This window comes from Amia ocellicauda, chromosome 10 (genome assembly GCF_036373705.1).
Source record: "Amia ocellicauda isolate fAmiCal2 chromosome 10, fAmiCal2.hap1, whole genome shotgun sequence".
Classification (NCBI taxonomy): Eukaryota; Metazoa; Chordata; class Actinopteri; order Amiiformes; family Amiidae; genus Amia; species Amia ocellicauda.
The window spans coordinates 26,123,181-26,137,327 of record NC_089859.1 but is presented as its reverse complement, the minus strand read 5'-3'; positions in this window follow the sequence as shown (position 1 = coordinate 26,137,327).

Below are 14,147 nucleotides of genomic sequence, written 5' to 3'. Positions count from 1 at the left end.
CAACACTTAGTTCTTAGTTAACACTTCTTAGTTAATGTTTTCTCGCCTTTTCTTGTGAGCAGTGAGAGTTGAAGGTTCTGTTTCTGAAGGCTCTCAATCAGTCAAAGGAATTAAATTGTCAGGTGTTGGTTTCTTAGGGAAATGTGCCTTTGGATATTTTGTATAATGATTATTTCAAGTGAAACTCCTTAACAGGCTACGAGCACATGACAACAAAAGATGAGCGATAGTAAATAAAGTGTTTTGTGGTGTTGGTGTGGGTTGGGGTTCAGGCTGTTGTTGGCCTTATATGGAGTTAAATAACCCACTGCTGTAATACAGTAAGTTATAGTGAAATGTCTCTCCTTTGTGCAATGCAATGCAGTATCACATTTCAGAATAAAGCTTTTGATTTTTTTTTAAGTGTAAGGCCAGTTCATCTTTATATATGTGTTAACTGATGATAAGGATGTTTAAACAAAAAACAACAACTGAAAAACATAAAATGAATTCAAAATCCAGAAAGCTTTAATAATTGATAAGTAAATAATTTAATAATTGTTATACAGCAGGGTAGGAAGGCAAGGAATGGGGATAAGTACAGATTTACATTTCACCAAAAAAGACTGCACTGACTTGACTAAAGCACCCAGCTGAGTTGGTAGAGTAGTCATAGGATGCACACATATTATTAAACGCCAACACCACCTCTGTATTCCCACAGATCACTATAGAACGTGCGTCTGGATCTGATGACGTGATGTCTTATTAGTGAAGATAGCGTTAAAATAATTCCACCCCTGCTATCGCCACCACCCCCACCAAGATCCCTCCCTCCCTCCCTCCCTCTCCTGAAGGCACCATACCAGTGTTTTCTCATCACACAAATCACAAGCGGAGTAGAGCACCCAGAGTCAGTGTTCCTGCTGTCTGACACACTCCCTCTGAGACCCTGCAGTCAGCGGAGCCCAAGATTTCAACAAAGTGACCCACAATCCAGGAGGTAAGAAGGAGCCTGTTTATTTTGCAGAGACTGATGAACTGGGCTTTGAGTGGAAAGTTAACGTGTGAAGCTGACCTAGGGGTTAACAGCAAAACGAGCAGAGAAGGGGAGAGCGGCGGGGAGAAATCTCAGCCTTTTGCAAAGCCTCTCAGGCTGAAGGGAAGCTGTTGTCTCTCTATCTCTGGAATACTTTATTCCCGTCCAGATGGATGAACAGTGAAATGTATGTTTCCAGATGCTATGTAGATCTGTAGATCTTTATCATACCAGCTTTGTGGATAAAAGTAATCTATCAGCCTGGAAACTAAATACAGAATACTGCACTGTGCAAAAACAAACATCTCCATCAGAAATTGAATATTTTAGGTATTTTATTTTAAAAACATTTTTGTCCTTGGAAATGCAAGAAAATAAGGACAAATTTAGGTCCGTTTACTAAAACTAGCAAGTTGGAAGAAAAACAGTGTATTATAAGTGTATTAAACTAAAATTCACTAATTTTAATGAGCCAAGAACATCAGGAAACACCAGAGACTATTGCTGTTGTCACTACTTATATTCCTTCAAAAATTATATATATATATACATTATAGGGCTGTACCCAACTCAGAATTTTGTCAGCCGAATCGGATTTGGCTGTTCAATACAGAGATTTGACTATTCGTTCATTTTTTCTTATTTGTTCATAATAGACTATCTGGCAATCAGAAAATCCATTGGCATGAGTTTCAGTGATGATTTTGACCACATTAACATAATTAAATGCAACAGAGTCATGGGAACATAATTTTTTGCATTTAAAAATCAAGACAGATGCATGCGATGCAAGATTTGAACTGCGGTGTATTTATTATTAAATCAAGCTAACCAAAATGTTTTATATCACTGTAAACATTAAAAACGTGTTAATGAGTAAACAAATCACTGTTTGAAAATGAATTCAAATTGATTTGACTGACAAAAAAAACGATAAAAAAAAACGACTGCTCGACTTGAAGAACCTCAGTGGACTGAGGGGTCTCCGACTGATGATTCGACTCGTCGACTTTCAGGGGGCAGCCCTAATATATTATTTTTTAATCGGAGTCCTGGTTTAGAATGACTTGGCCGTGCAGACTGCAGCTGTATAAGCGGGGTCTGTTCGAAGCATCAGCTATTGCAGTGAAGTGCAGAATACAAGCACCAGATGTAAGATCCCAAAGAAATGTAGAAATGCGTGTAATGTAAAGTGAATGAATGCACAAGCTGTGAAAGTTGAAATATAAGATATGATTTTCCACTTTCATTCCAATTAAATAATTTCACACCTCAAGGACAATTAATTGGAGTGATCTTCACACATGCAGGTAACATTAACTTGCTCATCCTACACTATGGGGGGCCAAACAGGCCATAATACATTACATTGGCTCGCAACTTCACGTGCAAACTACACTGCTCAAAAAAATTAAGGGAACACTTAAATCGCACAACGGATCCCGACGAACGAAATATATTAAAGATCAAAATCTTTACTGTACATTGTGTATTGCGTTGAGAACAAAAGGACGTACCAACGGTCAATGGAAATCAAAACCACCAACCGAGGGCTGGATTCAAACTCACACCGAAAATCAAAGTAAACAATTGTAATCACAGGCTGTTCCAACTTGCGTGAATTTCATCACGGCAACTCCTTCAAAGGTTCTCAATTGGATTCAGGTCTGGGGAATGTGAGGGCCAGTCAATGGCATCACTGCCTTCGTCATCTAGGAACTGCCTACACACTCTGGCCACATGAGGCCAGGCATTGTCCTGCACCAAGAGGAACCCAGGGACCACTGCACCAGTTAAGGTCTGACGATCGGTCTGAGGATTTCATCCCGGTACAGCAGTCAGGGTACCGTTGGCTAGCACGTGGAGGTCTGTCACATGTGCTCAGTGTGAACTTGCTCTCATCTGTGAAGAGAACGGGGCGCAAATGGAAGATCTGCCAATTCTGGTGTTCTCTGGCGAATGCCAATCGAGCTGCACGGTGCTGTGCTGTGAGCACAGGTCCCACTAGACGACGTTGGGCCCTCATGCCACCCTCATGGAGTCTTTCTGACAGTTTGGTCAGAAACATGCACACCAGTAGCCCGCTGGAGGTCATTTTGTAGGGCTATAGCAGTGCACCTCCTGTTCCTTCTCACACAAAGGAGCAGATACCGGTCCTGCTGCTGGGGTGATGCCCTTCTAAGGCCCTGTCCAGCTTTCCTCATGTAACGGCCCATCTCTTGGTATCTCCTAAATGCTCTTGAGACTGTACTGGGAGACACAGCAAACCTTCTTGCGACGACATGTATGGATGTGCCATCCTGGAGGAGCTGAACTACCTGTGTAACCTGATTGGGCTGCAGGTTCCGCCTCATGCTTCCAGTAGTGACAAGGACACAATCAAAATGCAAAACTAGAGAAGAATCAGTCAGGAAGGATAACGAGAGAGCAATTGTCTGTGGCCACCACCAGCAAAACCATTCCCTTTTTGGGGGTTGTCTAGCTGTTGCCACCTGTTGTCACTTTCATTTGCACCAAAACAGGTGACATTGATTCACAATCACTTAGGCTTCCTAACTGGACAGATTGATATCCCTGAAGTTTAATTGACTTGGTGCTATACTGTGATGATTACGTGTTCACTTAATTTTTTTGAGCAGTGTATATTGGTTTGTGTGTGTACCATATCAGTTGTTCACATAGCAAGGCAGGACTAGGGACAAAGGGAAATCAAGGTGGATGTAGCACCTTGTCCTCAAGCAACACATTACGGAATAACTGAACCATGTCATCTGAGCAAGACATTACAGATTACTTTTTAAGTATTTCTCCATTTTCCATTTTCTCTCCTTCTCTCTTCTCAGTCCCCGCTCCGCCCCACTGCACTGCCTTTTCGTCCACAAAATGCTAAGCACTAAATAAGTATTTTGTAGGACAAAATACTCATGTGCATGAAATAGTAATTTCCTTGGACAAAATGTGTATTGCGTGCACAAAAGCACTTCTGTACACAAAATGTACAACAAACGGCACCCATAAGTGCGCACCATGGACACTGTGTGATTAATACTTAAAAAGTAATCTGCAATGTCTTGCTCAGATGACATGGTTAAGCAAGTCAATAATGTGTTTCTTGAGAACAAAGCTCACACGGCTGCTTGCGCCTTTTTCCCCCCTTTATCCCTAGTCCTGCCCTGCCCAGTTGTGTCACGTGAACAAACGATATGGAACGCACACAAACCAAGACAGTGCAAACCGATCTAGTACACACACAAACCAATATAGTATGCACACAAAGTTGTGAACCAATATATTATGTAGGGATGCACCGAAACCACTTTTATTCAGACCGAGTACAAGTACAAGTACTTACATTTGGGTGCTTGCCGATACCGAGTACCGATGCCAAGTACTTAATAAGGCAGTATTTTTCCCATAAAAATGACAATTACCATCAAAGTGCAATGCATTTGAAGAAAGTTTTTATTTGTCAGATGCACACTGGTTGATACAAAATAAAATATAAATAATATCTGAGTATTAAATAAAATGTATAACAGGAGGATATTTCTGACATCCAAAAATTAACATTCAACTTTCTGTGTAAACAAACACAGCCTCCACACTGGCACTGTCTCCACATTTCAATGAAATGTCTACCTCACTGAATAGCAGTACTACACCATAAAGCCTACTGTAACAGAGCGACGGAAATAGTCATCATACATTAGTGCGTCTCTAAGGGAAGCCTTTCTTGGGAAGGTGAGAGGCAGGTTCTTTTTGATGAATAGAATCATCTCAGTATGATCCGCTGTGAGCTTCATATGAACCAGCATGAATACATAATGTGCAGGACACCAGGTGAATATTTGTAGTTTGTGGTCACTCAATTAAAGTTTTTTTTTTTGTACATGTTGCATTTATTTTTACTTCTTAGTTAATGTTATTATTGTTAAATAATAGTTAAAAAATAACAATAATAACAATTAGTCGGGAGAGAGACGGGGAGGAGGGAGTAATAATAATAATAATAATAATAATAATAATAATAATAATAATAATAACTAGTTGAGAGAGAGGCGGGGAGGAGGGGGTATTTAAAATAGGGCTAAAGCACAATTATTGACAAATTATATTTTACAACATAAAACCGTTTATACATATTTTATTACATCGAAATATGAAAAACATATTTTACTTTTTACTTTATACAACGTTTCAGTAGTTTCACAACACCGATTTGCGTGGGGGCAGGCGAATGTGATTTATTTGATTTTGGCTAATTCTCTTGGTTACGGGAATGACGGTCCAGAGTTGGTCCGGACCGTCAAACCCCCCCCTTTTACAGTGACTGAGCCAAGGAACTGCTGCAGAGGCGGTTGGTGACAGCGGAGGTGGTGGGATGCAAGAGAATGAAGTGCTGGAGGTGTGCGTTGATGATGGGGTATTTATGCACTTTGACCGGAAGCGAGTGTGATGACATCGGAGTTGTCACATAGGGGCCAACGGCGCAGAGGTGATGGTGATGCTGGTGATGTGGGCCACACGAGGGCCATGTGTGATGGCGTGGTGGGGGCGGGGTGGAGCACCAAGCAGGGCTGCGGGAGGGTAGGTAGACAGCGGAAGCTAAAACGGGCTGCAGTGTGGGAAAGAGAGGGCTGCGTGGAGGTTGCAGGTATGTCAATGGTCCGCATCCACAGCCTATGATTGCTGTGGGGGGCCGCAGGCGAAGAGGGCCCTAGGTGAAACGTCACGAGGAGGGTGCAGGGGAAAGCAGAAAAGGGCTTGTAGGATGAAGGAGAGGAGGAAGGGAGCCAGAAGGTGGAATAACTGTTGCAGGGAGACCATGGAGGTAACCATGAGGTGCAGCAGAAGGGGGCAGGAATGAGCCACACAGGCCACACTGTGGGGAAACGTATTCAACTATGTGGGCTGCAGAAACAGGAAGGTACATATGGTGCTTTAAATTATTTGTCATTTAGCAGACACTCTTATCCAGGGCAACTTTCATTTGGGCATTTTACTGGAGCAATCTAAGTGAAGTACCTTGCTCAAGGGTACAACATCATTGGATTTAACCCACAACCTTCCAGTTAAGAGTCCAGAGCCCTAACCACTACTCCACAGTGCTGCCTAATGTGCAGCAGAGGGGACTGGAAGGAGCCGCATGGGGCTGCAGGGAAAAGGATGTGATCATGTAATGCACAGGGGGGTAGGAAGAAGCCACACAGGGCTGTAGGAAGTGCTGTGGGGAAAGACAGGGATGTAACCATATGGTGCAGCGAGGGGGACTAGAAGGAGCCGCGACGGCTGCAGGGAGTGCTGCGGGGAAGTGTGGATGTAACATGGGGTGTAGCGGGGGGACTGGGAGGAGCCGCGCGGGGCTGCAGGATGACCATGAGGTAGACGGGGAGGGGCACGAGCCGCAAGGGCTGCAGGGGGGGCCGCTGGGCAACCAAAATGAGGCTAGGGGTGGGGCAGGCAAACAGCCACCCAGGGCTGCATGGAGGGCCAGGGCTAACCAAACGAGGCTAGAGGTGGGGCAGAGAAGCAGCCACCCGGGGCTGGAGGGAGGGAGCCAGCGAAAGAGGGGTTTGGGAGGGTGTGGCCCACTGCCAACACTGCGGGGCATGAGCCGATCATGCAGAGCAAGGCAAGTGACGGGGGCATCGGGGGCCACGGAAAAGGAAACCGGGGTCCTAGGATGGGACACGGCCCATGCCAAGCGGCACACCAGTCCGGACAGAAGGCAGGATAGAGGAAAAAGACGCAGAGTAGACATGGCGGACGGCGCTGGGCCCAGGGGAGTGGAGGGGGAGGGGAAAGGTGGGGGAGGAGCGATTGGGGGGAACTCAAGGATGATGGATAGGAACAAAGAAAGCAAAAGCAAGTAAACAGTGGCGGTGTGGGACAGTGGGCAGGAGCCACTGCGGGAGGAGGGAAGCGAGGTTTTTTCGGTAGTGTTGTTGGTGGTGGTGGTATTATTAAGCGAGCTGGGAGGGGGCGGGGCCGAAGGGAGGACAGAGATGTCATCATGAGGGGACGGCTGGCATCCAGGTGGCGGGGGTGGGGCGTAAGCAATCGTCCGGATGACAGGCAGGAGAGCGAGAGAAGCGACGCAGGTGAGCAGAGGGATGGGCGGCTGGATGTGGGCGGCGCGCTTGAATGATGCAAGAGGATGAAGCGCTGGAGGTGTGTGTTGATGACGGGGTATTTATGCGCTCTGACCGGAAGCCAGCGTGATGAAATTGGAGTAGTTCACTCCCGAAATTAATTCATAAATTCCACAAAGTGCTTTGAAATGGATCCGCCTGTCTATTACAGCTGCGTACATCAATGCAGAAAACACACTTTTCAAGTCAACAGGGCTGGGTGTTGCATTAGCAGCCTGGCAGTGTCTTATTCCGTGTGCCCGGGGCAGCTGGCTGAAGGCGAGAGGCTCCTTCAGTGCTGTATCGATGCTGAAGCCACAGCAGTCTAAACGCCACACCAGCAAGCCTGCCACTGCCCTGCACCAACACACATCTGTCCCGTCAGAGGACAGGCAGACGAGCTACATCACCTGCGATTCTTCAATGCATCAAAATGTGCGCATAAAGGCTACATAAACAAGAACAAAATAAAATTAAAAGAAAATTAACTTTTAGCAATAAACCGTGTAAACTGGTGTATGAATCGGTATGCACATATCTTATCAGACTTGTGCAATATGAACTTAAATAACCAGTTATAAAAATAGCATAAAACGAAAGAGCTTTGAAATGACTCCTGACTGAAATGAAGCTGTTTTACAGCTGCGTATCAATGTAGAAAATGCGCAATTTCAAATCTACAGTGCCTACACTAACACAAAAATTAACATCATGATCAAACAGCTGACTAATCAAGACATTGATCCAGAGACCTGGGTTTGAATATCCCTTAATGTCTTAATGATCTCGTTGCAATCTAAATCAAAAGAGACAGACCGTGTGTAATTTGTAACTAAATATGCATATTGCTGATGAAGTGCAAGACGAAAAGACGCGCTCCCGCCATGAAGTGGTATCGGAACATTTCTATGAGTACTGTACGAGTACATGAGCACAGTATCGGCCCGATACCCAATGCTGGTATCGGTATCGGTGCATCCCTAATATTATGCAAGCAATCCGATGCATTATGGCCTGTTTGGCCCCCATACTACACACTCCCTGTTTAAAAGATTCAGCTATTCTAATTCTGTTCATTTAAAGAAAATCCCTTCAATGAGCAAGCCAAAGATGACATGACGGCCTCTCATTAGTGACAGCCTGTAGAAACGAGCCCCGCTTGTACACACTGGGAGATGCAGCTCCGGAGTCGGTCACATTTGCCTGCAATTCAAAATGACAACATATAAATGACGAGTTATGAGCAGTGGTGTAGTGGTGCCTGGAGAAGTGGGTATACTCTTAATTTATGCCCCCCATTACTCATTTTTTTAAAGCGGCCCAGCAAAGGATGAACGCCCTGTGTTATAAACTGTGACATGGAAGACTAGTTTTAGTTCACCCCAAAATGGGCCAGTAGTATTTGCACATTGTCACTTAACTTCTGCTGCTTGGAGTAAGGATCATTATGAAATTAATATTAGCCACAGAAGAGGTGCAGATTTTGCAAGCAATACTGACCCAAAGACTGTAGAAAGAGACAACTACATAATTATGAATTTTGAGTGAACTATTCCTTATTCCTTAGTCCATCCACACATGAAAATTGGACAACTATTCTCTAACCTTGCAAGTAGTCTGCGCCAGTAGTTTCTTTTGTAAACTATCTCTTGAAACAGCTGATTTGCAACAGATAGTGTAGGCCAGAATGTGCCACCATTATAAGTTTAAGGGGCATTTTGCAAATATTACTGGTCCTACACAGGCCTAATGCATGAATATAAGATATACCAAGATTAGGCAAGCATGGTGTTTCAGTCAGAGATTCATTTATTTAAAAAAAACATTAAAATATCATCAAAGAATTCAACAATATATTCAAAATAATGTTAAAAAGAACAATATTTAGTTAAATATGTTGTAAAATGTATATATTTTTGTTCATTATATTTATGAAAACCACAGTGAAATACTCCCTCAACCCAATGCAGGGTTTCTAAATAAGTGATCATATTTTTGGCTCAAGGGACTTAACTTCAGGTAGGTAAGTAGTGCAATACTTATATAAATACGAAATAACAAATAACTGAATTTGAACACAAGATTTTTTGTCAGTGCAGGATTTGAAACATGAACTACAGTATTTTCCAGACAGACTTGCTCTATGCAGGGGTTTTCACACTGCATTGTCTAGAACGCACATGTAGCGTTATGTTGGGTGTATTTGGATAAGAGCATTTGGGCTCTGAGCTGAAGCACTGATCTAAAGAAGACCTCTCCCCCCCACAGTTATCAGATTCCCTTGGCTCATCAGCTTGGAACTGGTTTGCATCAAAGTGACAGTTTTGGGGAGGATGGCACCAAGAAGAGGCCAAATAGTTTGGAATTCTGCTATGAGATGTCTGGAGAAAGGGGCCCGTAGGTGATAAAAACTCTTTGAAGTGGACAGGAGCCGAAATCCCGACATAGAGCTACGAACCCGGGCCAACCGGCATTTCCAAAAGATGGCATGGATTGACATCAGTCATAAATCAAGCCCCCCTCCAATAGGACACTGGGGGCTGAAACCGAAATCCAATCTCAAGAACTCAGGAACCAATCACCTATTGATCTGACAGACTATAAGGAACAGCGGACAGTCAGTCTCTCTCTCTCTCTCACCTGAACCAGTAACTCGCTGCCACAGCTCAACCTGTAGCTCTGTTGCCCGAACCGGAACCAGAAACCAACCAAGTCTTTGCCGGCAACAGAAGAGTTAAACTGGGAGAAGGAGATTGAGCCGTATGAAGAATTCTTTTAAAGGACTTTATTAAATAAAGAACTTTACAGACTGCGCTGCCCGCCTGTGCCCACCTGATCAGTGGAGTTTTACGGCTGGACAATTGACTAAGTCGACTGTATACGAAAGTGTCAGTCATTTAAATAGCTATTTGAGTCCAAACCACACGGACCTCGTGCCGTGTGCTGTTATCTGAGCCCGAAGACAGAGAGGCCTCTCTGCGACGAAGTTCACATAAGTTTAACAGTTTGGAGTTCATGATTCATGACATTTGAGAAATCAATTAGAAATGTTAATCTGTGATTCATAACTCTAGAATGTGTAATATCATTTAGTTTTCTTAAATATAAATGTGTGTTGCATTAAACTGTTTTGTTGATAATTTTAGAAATAAAATCTGTCAACGCCGAGAAATATCTTCTCATTCCTGTTTAACTGTTTAGTCTGAAACTGACACAAGTTAATAGACATTAGATTATTGGTGGCCCTGCCTATCCTTAATCATTGAATAATAATCATTAAGGGGAAATTGTGGTAACAAGTAATGATAGGATCTTTCTCGGCACCTAAACGTAAATGAGACTGATATATATATAACGAGAAGTTACCTGAAGTTACATAAATACTAACCTGCGTAGTTATTTAATGTCTGACTAACAATACTAATGAGAGACTCACCTTCGTCTTACTAACCGGTATTGTAGTCAATGTGTTTATAACCTTTTTTGTTTAACGATTTGTGTTATCATATGCGATCCCATGGTCTTTGACTTGGTCACGGAAGTGATTTGTCTTTGATTTGTTGATCTAGAGTTGAATTTTAATTAGTTTTTCCCTTTTGTATAATTAGTGTAGTGCTACATTTAGTCTTTTTTTTGAATAAATTTGACAATTTATATCTTTGGAATTGGTGTCTGCGTCCAATTATTACAGAAATTGAGTTCTACAAGATTCCAGGATTCGTGATAAGGTGATACTATAAATTCACTTCTTTAATTGAAATTTATAAGTGTACCTTACGCTACACACAGAAGAGGCAGCACGGTGGCTCTTCAACCAGGTTCTTGTATACTTTCTAGGATCAATCTTGGAAGTAGGGGGTCTGTTGATGTTAATCATCATTAAGTTTGATATGTTTGAGACCAGTAGGACAGCCCTTTTGTCTGTGCTGATATTGTTCATAAGGCTAAAGTTCCTTTCACACTCTGCTATGCTGACAGGGAATGTTTTCATACAGTTAATGAGCGGTTTTAGGTTGTTGGGCTCACTGTTGGGCTCTTCCAGTAGGTCCCGCAACCCATTCAGTGCTTGGTCTGTGCACAAGTTAAATCGCTTGCACAGTCACTTAACTTGTTCTTCACCATGGCGGATGCTGGGGTTTGATGGCCATTTACTCTGAGCAAGGATGTGGAGGTCCTTGATGGTCTCATCTTCGAAAGACAAGCGTTGCTCAAGATTGTTCACAAGGCTTTGTAAGAACTGGCCTGGATTGATAGACTTGAGCTTTGCATTTCTTTTCAAGGCTATAGATCGATACACCCCACTCTCTTTTGCTTCTAAAGCCTCACCATATTTCTCACCTGGACTCTCTTTAAATTAATGTAACACTCTGCGTTTCAGCAGATGCTCTGCTCTGAGGAGAGTTATAGAACGAGCCTGAAGCTCCTGTGACAGGACACTTAATTCATGGAGTGTGTCATACATGAGCCCAAGGTCACAAAGAAATTCAGGACTTTGAACACGGTCCAATAAACCTCTGTACATTTGCTTCTCATTGTTGGACCTCCTCTCATCAGAACAAGCATTCTTAAAGTGCTGCACAAGAGCTCCCAGTGATGTCCAAACAGCACGAACAGTCCGAAAGCTACTGGCCACCCAGCGTACATCCAAGACTCTGTGAGCCTACTTCGGCTGCTGCACCTTTGAGTTCACGCTCATTTTTGTCTGACATACTAGAGTTTACCTCATCAACTACATCTGACACAGCTAGCTCAGCACTAGGCAGCACTGTGGAGTAGTGGTTAGGCAATGCTGTGGTCCCCTTGAGCAAGGTACTTCACTTAGATTGCTTTAGTAAAATGCCCAGCTGTATAAATGGCTACAAATGTAAGTTGCCCTGGATAAGAGCATCTGCTAAATGACAAATAATGTAGTTCAAGTCTATGGTTCATACTCGATGATGCTATTATGCTACTGATGATTTTGCTCTGCATCTCATTGGCAACATGTTTGGTTATTTGTGTTGCACTGTAACATGAATGAAGTATTGAGCCCATCTTTATGCCATTCAATTCCTGCAGCTCAATGAGGCTCTCATGGTCAGAAAAGGGTCTGTTCTTTTTGGCCAAATGGTAGGCTGTTCGAAACACAGCTTCGGTTTCCTTCATGTAGGAATCAGTCATAGCCTCCACCGCATTCTCAATGACCACTTCTTTCTGTTGTTCTGCCATCTTCACAACTTGAGTGTGGGCCTTAGGCAAAGCATGTTTCCTCACCTTATTTCTCAAGACTGACAGACTTCTCTCTCTACTTCCATTCTCTCTCTCTCTCTCTCTCTCTCTCTCTCTCTCTCTCTCTCTCGATACACCTTGCTCCTTGATGATTCCAATGGAGTTCGCAGTGCTACAGACCAGACATCCTGTGAAGCATAAACAAACAATGTAACTACTGTATTCATATTTCTATGTGTGTAGTGTCCATTTCACCCACATACATACAAGCACACAAACACACACACTGTATATGTCTCTGTGTCCACTGTTTTAGAAGCTGCCAAAACTAACAATCTACCTAAACTTACTCAATTTTTTTCATCCTAACCAGGGGTTCTTGGATTTATAATCTTATTTTTGTTTGGCTGTCCACAGGTCTGGCCAGTCATTATTGTTGTCTACAAAAACAACAACAACATGAGTGATTGAATTATGGGCTATAAATGTAATAATGGAAACAATTACCATAACCTGAACATTACTGAATTTAGTTCATTGGCACAAAATTTTACTAACAATGTGAAATCTAAATATATTTGTCATTGAATCATTCATTCAAGAGATTCGTTCAAAAACACTAAATCATCCAGTAATGAAACAAGTGACGTCTCTATGAGTGAGTCATTGAATCATTCATTAAACCAGATTATTTTTAATAATTCAAATTAAAAAAAAAATAGACTGCAGCAAATTAACATTTTGTCAGAACCTCTAGTAAATTACATGCTATTTTGTTTAGTTGTCTGTAGTGATGTTACATATGACACTGAAGATTCAAAGCGTGTATCGAGTTCGCAGCGCAATTTCTCATGAAGCTCCGTGCCGGAGCGCGTATCGTTTTCAGAGAAACACGTGATCAACGAAAAAGAAGCCTCACTTTCTTTCCAGTCACGTGAATGCGTGTCGAAATGTTTAACACAAGACCACTACTCTATGGGTCTATAGAAGTTCAAGTCCATTTACTAAACATTTTTATATATATTACATTATCATATATTCGGCCATATAAACCCCATAAATATAAATGTAAGGACATATAAGTATAAAAACCATAAAATAAGCCATATAGGCTACTTGCCTCTGTTGGTCTTATTAATAGTATTGTTGTTGTTACATTTAATTTATTGCCTCACTATAATATGTGAATTATATTATGTCACAAAGGTCGAATCATTTCAAATTGGTTTCTTGAACATGACAATGAGTTCACTGTACTAAACTGGCCCCCACAGTCACCAGATCTCAACCCAATAGAGCATCTTTGGGATGTGGTGGAACGGGAGCTTCGTGCCCTGGATGTGCATCCCACAAATCTCCATCAACTGCAAGATGCTATCCTATCAATATGGGCCAACATTTCTAAAGAATGCTTTCAGCACCTTGTTGAATCAATGCCACGTAGAATTAAGGCAGTTCTGAAGGCGAAAGGGGGTCAAACACAGTATTAGTATGGTGTTCCTAATAATCCTTTAGGTGAGTGTATGTTATTAAGATAATTTACAAGGTCCTGCTATCAAAAAGTGCTCACCTTGGTTGACGTCTTCGATGACTATATTCAAAGTTGTGGGTGAAGAGGCAGCATCTCTGTCACCGTCAGCATCCTCTCTGACTGGGGTGGGGGACGGAGCGGGCGCGGGCGCTTGGCTATCGTTAGCTGAGCTGCTGGCTAAAAGCACCGATGCAGCATTGCATCACAGGGCCAGACACAGGGTGAACACAAACAAAGCTGTTAACCCCTGGAAATCCTG